A 14224-nucleotide genomic window follows, 5' to 3' on the forward strand; every position below is an offset into this window, starting at 1 on the left:
CCTCTGTCTTGACCTGGTCCTCTTCTTTATTTAGAAAGTTACTAATCTTTGAATTTGGGTACACCCTTAATAATCCTAAATAAACTACATCTGCAAAGACCATGAACCTCACATTCTAAAGTTCAAGGTGAACATGAATTGGGGAGTACATCATCCAACACACTATAAAGACCAAGCAAAATGAATTACTAAAGGCACATGCTCCAAATATAATTCTTGCTTCAAATGAAGAAGTACATGGGTTAAACCTAGGCTCACTTGATAGAACTCTAAAGCAACACTGCCCCCCCACAAGCTGTTTAACTTTTCCAAAACAACCGAATCAATTCTGATGTGATCTGCATATCAACCACCCGTAAATCTAAAGATGTACTCACCAATATAAGTACTGAACACCTTCATGCTTTTTCACTGTTCCAGGTATATTCACTTGTAACAGAAACTGAGTCTTCACCAAAACCAAGTTCAACAGAAAATGATCTCATTCATCATCCAATTGGCAAACAGAAACTTTGTTATATAATGGACAAGACACTAGTATAATATTTGTAGGTATAATTATAAAATATGCTGTAGGTGTACTATTCTCTTTGAAGTCATGTGTATGTCTGTGAGTGTGTACATGTGGAGATGGGAGAGTGGATAGATAGATATTGAGGGATGCTGGACAGGATCAAAGTGGACAGCTGGTTGGGTGCTTTCAAGGCCTGCCATCTCTTCCTGGCAGCTCCCTTTGAAGTTGAGCTGGGTGCATGTGACTGAGCCCTCATAGTAGACTGGATGGATATCTACCTCATTTTCAGGCCTCGAGCAAATTCCTCCAGTTTCTCTATACTGTGCAGAACAGATAGCCATGAACCACAGGTGGCTTCATTGCCAGCTTGAATCAGCATGAATCCTTGGGTCAGCATGGGTGGAGAGACCAGAGTCACTGGATTCTTAACTGGGGAGTGAGGAACAGCCATGCTTCTCCATTTCATGGATCCTTTAAGCGTCTTTCCTTGCTATAGTTTGGGTATTGACAGATCTTCCAAAGCCCATTTACTGAGGCTTTGTCCACAGGGTGGTATAATTGGGATGAAGAGGAACCTTTGAGAGGTGGGCCTAGTGGTAGGCCTGAGGCCCCTGAGGTGTGTCCTTGAGGAGGAGTGTGGGACCCTAGCTGTTCCCTCCTCCCCTTTGACTTCCTGGCTGATGACAGGAGTAGTTCTGCTCTGACACACCCTCCCACCATGATGGGCCACTCCGCCACAGGCCCAAAGCCACAGCACCAAACCATTGTAGACTGGCATCTCTAGAACTGTGGACCCAAAAAAACCCTTTCTCTTCATAAGCTGATTAGCTCACATATTTGTTACAGTGAATGAAAGTGGACTAACACAATTATCAACTTTCTAGAGACTCTGAAGCAGTCATGCACGCCCTCCTCTTTGCTCTTATAGCTTAGCCTCCACAGTGCCTCCTTGCAGCAGGCCTGTGCCTGTGCATGGCCTGTTTTCCCTACAGAGCTCTTTCATGAGGCTGGATCCTCTGCCTTATTTGTTGTTATATTCCAGCTCCAGGCATAATGAGCACATGACTTTCTTATTTGTCTTCCTGGATAAAGAGAAAGAATTTGTCAAAATGTCATTTATAAGCCAATTTTCAAAAAGAATTTATTATAAAGTAGATGCCTCCGTTATTACAATTGAAGTCTAACGCCTGAGTTGTCACAGGTCCAATTGGGTCTTTAGCTCCCGACGACGCACTGTCTGCACTGATTTCCAGACACTTCCTCTCTGTGCTTCCACATCCCAACTCCAGCCTGCACACCTCTCTGGGCATACATCTTCCCACTTCCCAGGAATGAAGGTGACCTGGAGGGAATGGCCCTTTCACATCTTGGCACACATAGCTGCAGGAAGACACACTCCTGTTCATGTCACTTCTTGCAGCTTCAAGAAGTATTCCACTTCCTGTCTTTACCAGTGGCCTCTGCTCTGTAGAGTCTCTTGCGTGTCTGTGTTCCTCCCTGCAGATTTCCATTTCTTGTGAGAGATAGGGGTATAATTTTATTTTGTTACATATGGATTTCCAGTTTTCCCAGAACCATTTGTTGAAGATGCTATCCTATCTCCAGTCTATGTTTTTGGCATCTTTGTCTAATAAGATAATTATAATTTTTTTTTTATTAATCTCTGTGTCCTCTGTTCTGTACCATTGGTCTACAAGTCTGTTGTGGTGCAAATACTGTCCTGTTTTTGTTACTATTTCTCTATAGTTTAGGTCTGGTATAGTGATGCCACTTGCTTCGCTCTTCTTACTAACTATTCCTTTAGCTATTCTGGGTCTCTTAATGGATCAAGGACCTAAGAGTTAGATCAAAGACTCTGCATCTAATAGAAGAAAAACTAGGCCCTAATCTTCATCATATGGGATTAGGCCCCAACTTCCTTGATAAGACTTCTATAACACAAGAATTAAATCAAGAATCAATAAATAGGGTGGAATCAAACTAAAAAGTTTTCTACATCCTGGGAGAAAATTTTTACCCCTCACACATCAGATAGAGCACAAATATCTAGGGCATACAAAGAACTCAAAAAGCTAAGCACAAAAAAACAAATAACCCAATCAACAATTGGGCCAAGGACCTGAACAGACACTTCTCAGAAGAGGATATATAATCAATCAACAAATATATGAAAACATGCTCATTGCTCATCATCTCTAGCAATCAGAGAAATGCAAAGCAAAACTACTCTAAATATCATCTCACTCTAGTCACAATGGCAGCTATTATGAAGACAAACAATAAAAAGTGTTGGCGAGAATGTGGGGGAAAAGGCACACATACTTGCTGGTGGGACTGCAAATTGGTGCAGCCAATATGGAAAGCAGTATGGAGATTCCTTGGAAATCTGGGAATAGAACCACCATTTGACCCAGCTATCCCTCTCCTCATACTATACCCAAAGGACTTATAAACAGCATACTATAGACCACAGTCACATTAATGTTGATACTAGCACAATTCACAATAGCTAAACTGTGGAGCCAACCTAGATGCCCTTCAGGAGATGAATGGATAAAAAATTGTGGCATACATACAAAAAGGAATTTTACTCAGAGAAAAAATTACAGCATTTGCAGGTAAATGGATAGCATTAGAGAAGATAATGCTAAGTGAAGTTAGCCAATCCCCCCAAAAAACAAATGCCGAATGTTTTCTCTGATATAAGGAGGCTGACTCATACTGGCTGGGATAGGGAGGGGGAGCATGGGAAAAAATAGATAAATTCTATATAGTGAAGAAGGTTTGGAGTAAAAGGGCGGAGGCAGGGAATTAGCAAGAATGGTGGAATGTGATGGACATGATTATCCAAAGCACAAGTATGAAGACACGAACTGGGTGTCAGACTACTTTCTATACAACCAGAGTTATGAAAAACTGAGGTATATATGTGTAATAAGAGTTTTAATGAAGAAAGTACATTTATAAAAGACATGAAATGGCGTGAACATACTCTATATAAAAAGATATGAAGAATTGTGCTATGTGTAATATGAATTATAATGCATTCTGCTATCATGTATTTAAAAAATAAAATCAATTAAAGAAAAAAAAGGTTTCCATTTCTTAAAGTGAAACTCCCCTCTGGATCCTCCAGGAGACAGCAAGAATAAGGGAGCTACATTTGCCCCAGCCCTCCGACAACCTCATGTATACCAGAACAAGCAGCATTCCCTTGCAGCTGTGTCCTCTTTTCCAAAAGGACGCTGTTTAGCAGATGGAGGAGGCCAGTGGACACTCTACAACAGGTTTCTACCATCAATGGCTTGACCAGTCAGGGAGACTGACAGCACCCGAAACTTTCCTCAGCTTACAGGCTCAGGTTAATCCGTCTCTTCAAAAAACCTTGCTACTTCTACAGAGCCCATCCCCTAATGGTGGAGCTGCAGAATACAGTGGCTCTACCTCTGACTACTGCCCTTTTCACCTGTGGAGACCATCTGAGTATCCCCACTGGGAAAGGGAGGCCCTGCCACTGCAGGAGAGTGGAGGGTGAGCCGGGCAGCCTCCAGCCAGGCCCTCAACCTAGTGGTCACAAGGCCTGGCCCTCCTCCGTGTGGCCCTCAATACTGTGGTCAGAGAGCACACAGCTCTGATCCTGTCTGCTGGCCAAGCTTTCAATCCACGTGTGCAGTTTACCTGGATTCAGTACCTCAATTTCTTTTTGCTGCCAGCCACATTTTGTGTTTTTCTCCTGAAAGATCAATTCCCCTCTTGGACCATGGCTTTGATAAACAGGTATCCCAACATGCTCTCACCACCAAAGGGCCTTGCAAAGAACCTAGTGTGTCCTTCTGTGGTCTGCCTCCCTCCTAGGAATGTGAGACCCCTGAACTGGGTGATAAAATGTGCTACGTTCCCAGTGAATTTTTGTTAAATGAATGAGTGGAAGGAACAAAATTATCAAGCAAAGTGGTTAAAGGACCCAAAGAAATTTTCAGACACAATTAAAAGTTTAAAAAACCCAGAAAAGTATCCCAGGTTGTGTGGTGGCAAAAGTGTGCCTGAATCTAGACCTCAGCACCAACATGCAGAGTAGACTCAACTCTAAGACACCATTAACACCGAAATCAACAAGTAACCTCAGCTTAGCCACCACCCAGTGTGCAGGAGATAGTACCTGGCTCAACAGATACCAGTGACCAGACAGCTGTCATGTCCATGGTGAGCAGGGATTCTTTTTCACAGTTTTAACTAATTTGTGCTTGGGCATAAATTTTAATGGAATTCATATTAAAATCCCAAAGACAATTCTTCACAGAACTAGAAAAAGCAACCATGAAATTCATGTGGAAAAATAAGAGATTCAGAATAGCCAAAGCAATACTTAGCAAGAAGAGTGAAGTAAGACACATCATAATAGTATAGCTTAAACTGTACTACAGAGCCACGGTAACAAAAACAGCATTGCATTGGCACCAAAACAACAGAGAACAATGAACGGTACAGAATAGAAGACACAGAGACAAACACAAAAAATACCATTATATCATATTAGACAAAGGAACCAAAAACATACATTAAATTTAAAAAGTCTATTCAACAAGTGGTGCAGGGAAAATTGTAAAGCCACATAAAACAAAAAGAAAGTAAAGCCCTCTCTCACTCTTTACAAAAGTCAATTGAAAATGGATCAAAACTTAGGCACTAGAACAGAGAACCTGTGCCTAATAGAAGAAAAAGTAGGCCCACATCTTGATTATGACAGCCTAAGACCTCCTTAAGGAGACTCCTACATTCCAAGAAGTAAATTCAAGAATTAATAAACAGGATAGATTCAAACTAAAAAGTATATTCTCAGCAAAGGACACAATCAATAATGTGAAAAGAGAGCCTACAGAAAATCTTCCCCACATGCACCTCAGAGCATTAATCCCTAGGATATATGCAGAACTCACAAAACTTAACACCAAAAAAACAAATAACCAAATCAATAAATGGGCTAAGGAACTGAACAGACACTTCACAGAAGAAGCAACAAATACATGAAAAAATGTTCAACGTTTAGCCATCAGAGGAAAGCAAATCAAAACTACTCAAAGATTTCATCTCACCCCAGTCACAAACATGATTATCCAGAATGCAATCATCAAGTAACAATAAATGTTTGCGACAATGTGGGGAAAAGGGTGCATGCACACATTGCTTCTGGGATTGCAAATTGGTGCAACTATTATGGAAAGTAGCATGGAGGTACCTCAGAAAACATGGAATGGAACCAATATCTGACACAGCTATCCCTTTCCTCATTTTATACACAAACGACTTAAAATCAACATATTACAATGACACAGCCACCTTATGTTTACAGCAGCTCAACTCATAACAGCTAAACTATGGAACTAACTTAGGTGCCTTTCAACAGATAAATGAATAAAGAAAATGTGGTGTGTATGAGTATAGATATACATGTGTGTGTGTTTCTGTGTGTGTATATATATACACACACAAAAAAACAATTTTACACACATATATATGATGGAATACAACTCAGCCTTAAAGAATGAAATTATGACATTTGCTGGTAAATGCATGCAGCTTATGCTAAATGATAAGCCCATCCCAAAAAACAAAAGGTTGACAGTTTTCCCTGATATGCTTATGCTAATCAGTGTATGAGAAGGTGGGGGAGTAGGAAAGTATACAGTTGCTTTAGATTGCATAGAGGAGTAAAGAGAGGGGAAGGAGTATATTGGGTGGGTAGAATGGATAGTAGAATGAATCATCATCCAAAGTACATACACAAATACATGACTAGTATGATGCTACATCCCGCACAACCAGAAACATGAGAAATCATACTATATTTATGTATGATATGTCAAAGTGGAACACCTTTTTTAAAAAGTTGATTAAAGAAAACATACCAGTTTGCAGAAAAATACATGACTATAGTATCTGCCCATAAATTGATTCACCTGGAGACAATCATGCTAATGAAAATAAACCAGTTTACAAAAAACAATGGACAAAGGTTTTTTTCTGATATGTGGAAGCTAACTCACAACAGGAGCAGTGATAGGAACAGAAGTAAAGTACATTAGACGATGGGGAATGGAGGGAAAGGAAAGGACATAAGCAAAGGAAAGACAGTGGAAAGACTCTGACACAGCTTTCCCATGTATATACATGGAAACAACACAGTGAATCCCACCGCCATGTACATCCTAAGAATGCAACTCTAAAAAGGTAAAGTATAATTATATAAATAGGGACTATATCAAAATGAGTTTTTTGTGGCTCAGTGGTAGAGCACTTGCCTAGTATGTGTGAGGAACCGGGTTTAATTCTCAGTACCGCATATAAACAAAATAAACAGTCCATTAACAACTAAAAAAAATTTTAAAACGGATTTTATAACTAAAACAACCAATAAGTGAAAATTAATAAAATGAAACATTTCCTCGGTTCCTTTAAACATTTTAATAACACTCAAATCAACATCAAATGAATGGAAAGAAAAAAGGGCTTTTAAGAGTGGGTATACACTCTCTCCCACTTTTCTGCCAAATAATGACTCAACTATTGGGACAGACTTTTTCTAGCTTCTTACCTCCAGAACTGTGGGAAGTAATTTTCTATTCTTTATAAATCTCATAATTTTCACTATTAGAAATTAAAATTAACAAATTTCAATATTAGACTAATTATCTAAAATATAACAATACCTTTGAAACCGGAGTTCGAAGACGAAGCTCCATGGCTTCTGCTGGCAGGTAGGTGCTGCCCGCGAGGGGCAGGGAGGCCTCTGCAGCAGAGAGGAGTCCTAGCTCTTGATGGCGGGCCATTCCATCCAGGGCTGCAGCAGATCCCAGCAGATCCTCAACCATTTCTTCTTTCGGCAGCCTCTACGAAGTCGAAGAACCATCTCCGGGAAACAAAGCAGGCTGGAACTTCCTCGGGACTCCGGTGAGGCGAGGCTCCAGGGAGGCTCTGGGGAGGCTCCGGCGAGGCGAGGCCCCGGTGAGGCAAGGCAAGGCCCCGGCGAGGCTCCGGCTCCGGAGAGGCAAGGCGAGGCTCCGGGGAGGCGAGGCGAGGCTCCGGCGAGGCGAGGCGAGGCGAGGCTCCGGCTCCGGCGAGGCGAGGCGAGGCTCCGGCTCCGGCTCCGGCGAGGCGAGGCCCCGGCGAGGCGAGGCGAGGCCCCGGCGAGGCGAGGCGAGGCGAGGCTCCGGCGAGGCGAAGCGAGGCTCCGGCGAGGCTCCGGCGAGGCGAAGCGAGGCTCCGGCGAGGCCCCGGCGAGGCTCCGGCTCCGGCGAGGCCCCGGCAAGGCTCCGGCTCCGGCGAGGCCCCGGCGAGGCGAGGCGAGGCCCCGGCGAGGCGAGGCGAGGCCCCGGCGAGGCGAGGCGAGGCTCCGGCGAGGCGAGGCGAGGCTCCGGCGAGGCGAAGCGAGGCTCCGGCGAGGCCCCGGCAAGGCTCCGGCTCCGGCGAGGCCCCGGCGAGGCCCCGGCGAGGCGAGGCGAGGCGAGGCGAGGCTCCGGCGAGGCGAGGCGAGGCGAGGCGAGGCTCCGGCGAGGCGAAGCGAGGCTCCGGCGAGGCCCCGGCGAGGCTCCGGCGAGGCTCCGGCTCCGGCGAGGCCCCGGCGAGGCGAGGCGAGGCCCCGGCGAGGCGAGGCGAGGCGAGGCTCCGGCGAGGCGAAGCGAGGCTCCGGCGAGGCTCCGGCGAGGCGAAGCGAGGCTCCGGCGAGGCCCCGGCGAGGCTCCGGCTCCGGCGAGGCCCCGGCAAGGCTCCGGCTCCGGCGAGGCCCCGGCGAGGCGAGGCGAGGCCCCGGCGAGGCGAGGCGAGGCCCCGGCGAGGCGAGGCGAGGCTCCGGCGAGGCGAGGCGAGGCTCCGGCGAGGCGAAGCGAGGCTCCGGCGAGGCCCCGGCAAGGCTCCGGCTCCGGCGAGGCCCCGGCGAGGCGAGGCGAGGCGAGGCGAGGCTCCGGCGAGGCGAGGCGAGGCGAGGCGAGGCGAGGCGAGGCTCCGGCGAGGCGAAGCGAGGCTCCGGCGAGGCCCCGGCGAGGCTCCGGCGAGGCTCCGGCTCCGGCGAGGCCCCGGCGAGGCGAGGCGAGGCCCCGGCGAGGCGAGGCGAGGCTCCGGCTCCGGCGAGGCCCCGGCGAGGCGAGGCTCCGGCGAGGCGAGGCGAGGCGAGGCTCCGGCGAGGCGAAGCGAGGCTCCGGCGAGGCCCCGGCAAGGCTCCGGCTCCGGCGAGGCCCCGGCGAGGCGAGGCGAGGCGAGGCTCCGGCGAGGCGAAGCGAGGCTCCGGCGAGGCCCCGGCGAGGCTCCGGCGAGGCTCCGGCTCCGGCGAGGCCCCGGCGAGGCTCCGGCTCCGGCGAGGCCCCGGCGAGGCGAGGCGAGGCCCCGGCGAGGCGAGGCGAGGCTCCGGCTCCGGCGAGGCCCCGGCGAGGCGAGGCTCCGGCGAGGCGAGGCGAGGCTCCGGCGAGGCGAAGCGAGGCTCCGGCGAGGCCCCGGCAAGGCTCCGGCTCCGGCGAGGCCCCGGCGAGGCGAGGCGAGGCGAGGCTCCGGCGAGGCGAGGCGAGGCGAGGCTCCGGCGAGGCGAGGCGAGGCGAGGCGAGGCTCCGGCGAGGCCCCGGCGAGGCCCCGGCGAGGCTCCGGCTCCGGCGAGGCCCCGGCGAGGCTCCGGCTCCGGCGAGGCCCCGGCGAGGCGAGGCGAGGCCCCGGCGAGGCGAGGCGAGGCTCCGGCTCCGGCGAGGCGAGGCTCCGGCTCCGGCGCGACGAGGCGAGGCTCCGGCGAGGCCCCGGCGAGGCGAAGCGAGGCTCCGGCGAGGCTCCGGCTCCGGTGAGGCGAGGCTCCGGCGAGGCTCCGGCTCCGGCGAGACGAGGCGAGGCTCCGGCGAGGCGAAAGGGCAGCAGTCTGGACGGCCTCACAGCTTCTCTTCCCAGAACAACCTCCAAGAGGTTTATATAGCACTTGGTCCAATGCTATTGGTCCAAACTTATGCCAATTAGGACTTGAAGGAAGTACCAATGCTATTGGTCCAAACTTATGCTAATTAGGACTTGAAAAAAGTACCAATGCTATTGGTCCAAAGTTATGCTAATTGGGTTGGACACATACTAATGCCATTGGTCAGTCTCTTTTTAATATTCATAGTACATTCATTCATAGAATCAGCCCCAAATTCCCACGCTGACAATGAATGAATGGCCTGGGAAGCGATCAATGGCAAAACCGCAAAGAGCTTGCCTCTCATTCCCAAAGCCATGGGTTTGATCCCTGTTCCAAAAAGAAAAATGAAAAAAAATTACAGATAAATTTACATCAGCAAAAAGGAAATAAACAAACTATCAATACATAAATCTTATTCAAAAACATACCTGCTCTGAATTCTGCAGATCTCTGTCAAGTGTAGCCTTACCCTTTACCTCTTCAAAGCAATTTTTCCCAAAACTTGAGAGTCATGGACCATGTCTTAGTTATGTCTCTTTCGCACCTATGCCAGAGGCGACGTGGATGTGTGGGATGTAATCCTGCTGAGGATCAAGGTCTGATTTGGGGCCAGCTTGGGAAGCATTACTGGTGATATCAAATAATAGTTATTTATTAAAATTCAAATTCATGCATGAAAAAAGTGATATAGAACAAAAAGATGGTATGATTAAAGGTCAACAAGAAGCAAATAGGGCTGAGGTTGTGACTCAGTGATAGAACCTTTGTCTCCCACGTGTGAGGCACTGGGTTTGACTCTCAGTACCTTCTATGAACAAATGAATAAAATAAAGGTCCAGAGATACTCACCGGAGCTCAGGCCCTTCCCAGATGCACTGGAGCTGCAGTGGGATGCTCAGGCCCAGCCCAGAATGCTTCTACTCACCTGCAGACACCAACCAGAGCTCATGTACAGTCAAGATCTGCCCCCGCTGACCTGGGCAGGAGGCCAGACACAGGGTAAGCCAGTGTCCATCCCTCAACTGGGAGACCTGCACCGAGCTTAAGTCTGGCCCAGGACCACGTCCCCACACTGGCAGACACCTGTTGGAACTCAGGCTCTGCCCAGATCAGCCTCACAAACCTGCATGGAGCCCAGGAAAGGGTAGGTCCAGGTCCATCCTAACACTGGCTGACCCTCCCCAGAGCTGAGCCTCGGGCCATGACTGCCTCCACCCACCAGCAGACCACTGCAGGAGCTCAGATCCAGTCCAGAGTCACCATGAGGACCTATGCAGGAGACAGGGCCCAGGGTAGCCCTAGTCCATCCACTCATCTTGAGACTGGCACCAAAGTTCAGGTTCTGCTCAGGACTGCCTCCACCCTCGAGCAGCTACCTCCAGAGCTCAGGTTTGGACCAGGACAGACTGCCCACCAACAAACACTCGCTGGTGACCAATCCTGGCCCATTTCAGCCTTGACGACCTGAGTGGTAGCTGAAGCCCAGAATAGGCCCTGGTCCATCCCACCACCAGCAGACCCCTGCTGTATCTCAGGCACCCACCAGATTGGCCTTGTAGATGGGCACAGGAGACCAGGAATAGGGTAGCCCTGGGAGCATATGTCCAACGCCACACCACCACCAGAGCTCAGACTCGGCACGGGACTGACTCTGCCACAGGCAGAGTCCTGCCAGAGCATATACAAGTCCCAGATCAGCCTCACTACCCTGCACAGGAGCCCAGGCAAGGGGAGGCCCTGTTGCAACCCACCACCTGCAGAACCCCACCAGAGCTCCAGCTCTGCCCAGATCCAACTCAAAGACCTGTCAGGACAAAAGCCGAGTCCAGGGTTGGCCTGTCCTTCCAGTCATCAAGAGGCTTGCATTGGAATTCAGGCTCTGCCCAGGACCTACTCTGCCCACTGACAGACAGCTGCAGAACTTCAGCCCCAACCAAGATCAGCCTCACTGACAGGCACGGGAGCCTAGTCCAAGGTAGACCTGGTACCAGCTGAAATACGCAGGCCCCAAGAAGAGCTCAGGCCAGACACAGGACCACTTCCGATCAACAAGTGGAGCTCAAATTCGGCCAAGATTGGCCCCGCTGACCTACTTGAAGGCAGAGGCAAAGATAGGCCCAATGTCTTCTCGCCACATGCAAAACCCCACCAGACATCCAGCTCTACCCAAATACAACTCCATGATATGGCAGGAGATGAAGTCCTAGCCCAGGGTAGACCAAGGCAATCCAGTAACCATGAGACTAGCAGTCTCTGCCCAAAGGCCTACCCTACCAAAAGTCATTTTGGCAGCCACCCAGATCAGCCTTGCTGACAGGTGCAGGAACCTGGCCCAAGGTAGGCCTGGACCCAACTGCCACAAGCAGGCTGTGAGCAGAGCTCAGGCCAGAAACAAGACAGTCTCTACCCAAAGGCCCACCTCTGCCAGAGCTCATCTGTGCCCCAATCCACCTTGCTGATCCACTGAGAAGTCCTGACAGGGTAGATCCTGTTCCCTCCTGCCAACAGCTGACACCCTGCTGTATCTCAGCATCCAACCAGTTAACCCTTGCAGATGTGCACAGGAGCCCTGGCACAGGGTAACACTGGGAACATATGGCCACCACCAGACCTCCACCTCTGCTCAGGCTTGGCCCAGGACTGACTCTGCCCACAGGCAAGACACTCTCCAGAGCTCATTCCCAGCCCAGGTCTAGCTGGAGCATCTGCAGCAGAGCCAGGGAAAGGTTAGGAATGTTCCATTCCTCTACTGTCTGAGCCCTGCTGGAGCTCAGGCTTGGCCCAGGACCACCACCACCCTCATGCAGTCCCCTGCTGCTCATAAATAGCCCATATTTTCCTTGCTGACCTGCACAAGGGCCCAGGCAAGGGGAGGCTGAGCTCCATCCTGACAGCTGCAGACCACCACCAGAGCTCCAGCTCTGCCCAGATCCAACTCGACAACATGGTAGGAGACAGAGGCAGAGCCTAGGGTAGCCCAAGTCTATCAAGTCACCTTCAGACTGGTACCTGAGCTCAGGCTCCTCCCAGAAATGACTGTCCACTGTCAGACAGTCACCAAAGTTCAGCCCCAGTACAGATCTCCCTCTGACAGGCAAGCAAGCCTGCCCCAAGTTAGGCCTTGGACCAATGCCACAAGCAGGGCCCAAGCAGCCCTAAGGCCAGACACAGGACCGTCTCTGCCCACAGGCAGAGCTCAAACATGCCCAAGATTGGCCTTGTTGACCTGCGCAGGATCCTGTGCAAGGGGAGGCCCAGTTCCACCCTGCAACCTGCAGAATCCCACCAGAGCTCCAGCTCTAACCAGATCTAACTCAGTGTCCTGGCAGGAGACAAAGCCAGAGCCCAGGGTAGCCCAAGTCGATTCAGTCATCATGAGACTGGCACCAAAGCTCAGGCTCTGCTCATGAATGACTCTACCCACTGACAATCAGTCACCCAAGTTCAACCCCACCCAGATCAGCAGTGCTGACAGGTGTGGGAGCCTGGTCCAAGCTAGGCCTGGGATCAACTGCCACAAGTAGGCCCCAGGTAGAGCTCAGTCCACAAGTTCTACAGCCTCACCCCACAGGCAGACACATTCTGGACTCTGGTTCTTCTCTGATCAGCCTAGTCCACCTACTTGGGAGCCTACACATGGATAGACACAGTGCCATCCCACCAGTGTGTGATCCCTGCTGGAGCTTAGACTCAGCCCAATACCACCTCTATCTATGGTCAGATGCACACCAGACTCAGGCCCGGGCCAGGACTGCCTCTGCTCATTTGCTGACTCCTGCTGGAGCTTGAGCTCAGCCCACATTATCCTAGTACACCTGTGGGAGTCCAGTAGTAGGCCTGAGTTCATTTCTCCACTGCCAGATAGCAGGTGGAGCTTAGGCTTGGCTCAGGATGGCCTCTCCAACCTGCACGGGAACCTTGGCAAGTGTAGGAGTGGTTCCATCCCACCACCTGCACACCTCACCTGGACCTCAAGCTCTGCCCAGGAGCCAGGCCCCAGGGAAAGCCCTGGTTCTACCTGCCACCACCTGACATCGGTGGTTCTTAGGCTCAGCCCAGGACTTCCTCCACTCATTGCCAGACATCTTTGGGAGCTCAGGATCACCCCAGATCTGTGAGGATGACCTGCAGTGGAAGCCTGGGCACAGAATGGCCACAGGTCCATTCCCCCACCAGCCAACCACTGCAGGAGCTTATGCCTAGATCTGATCTGCCTGGCCAAACTCTCCTGAGCTCATGCTCAGGGTAAGCCTAGGAACATCCCGCCACTGGATGACCTCTTCTGGAGCTCAGGCTCTGTCCAGATCAGCCTATTGCAACCGCATGGGTGTCCTTACCTAGGGTAGGCCTGAGGCCAGAAGACCCTCACCAGATTTGAGGCTCATCCCAGGACTATCTCAGTCCACTGGCAGACACTTCCAGAACTAAGGCAGGGCCCAGGACTGTATGCACCCATCAGCAGACTCCCAATGGAGCTCAGGAAGGCCAGATCCTCCTCATGGATCTGCATGGCTGCCAGAACCCTAATTAGGTATGGATCAATCCCACCAGGGGAAAGCCCCCAGGAGCTGATGAATAAATAAATAGCCAAAACAATAAATAAATAAAGGAAGGAAGGAAAAAGAAAGAAAACTAGTTCATTCATATTTTTGATTTTATTCACATTTACTTTCAGTAGGACATCATGGATTGACTCTATTCTTCAATGCAAGAGACTTACTTATATTACCTAAGCCTGATTTGGGTGACCCAAATGTTATCCATGCAAAAATTAAACATAATTG

General features: G+C 50.2%; 1 pseudogene; it reads right to left on the minus strand.

Moving 5' to 3' along the window:
* LOC144370355 (short coiled-coil protein pseudogene) overlaps positions 1-7526 on the minus strand; it is a 51285-nt pseudogene extending 43759 nt beyond the window's left edge.
* Between the last annotated feature and the right edge of the window lie 6698 nt (positions 7527-14224).

The sequence above is a fragment of the Ictidomys tridecemlineatus genome, chromosome 14 (genome assembly GCF_052094955.1).
Source record: "Ictidomys tridecemlineatus isolate mIctTri1 chromosome 14, mIctTri1.hap1, whole genome shotgun sequence".
In the NCBI taxonomy this organism is placed as follows: Eukaryota; Metazoa; Chordata; class Mammalia; order Rodentia; family Sciuridae; genus Ictidomys; species Ictidomys tridecemlineatus.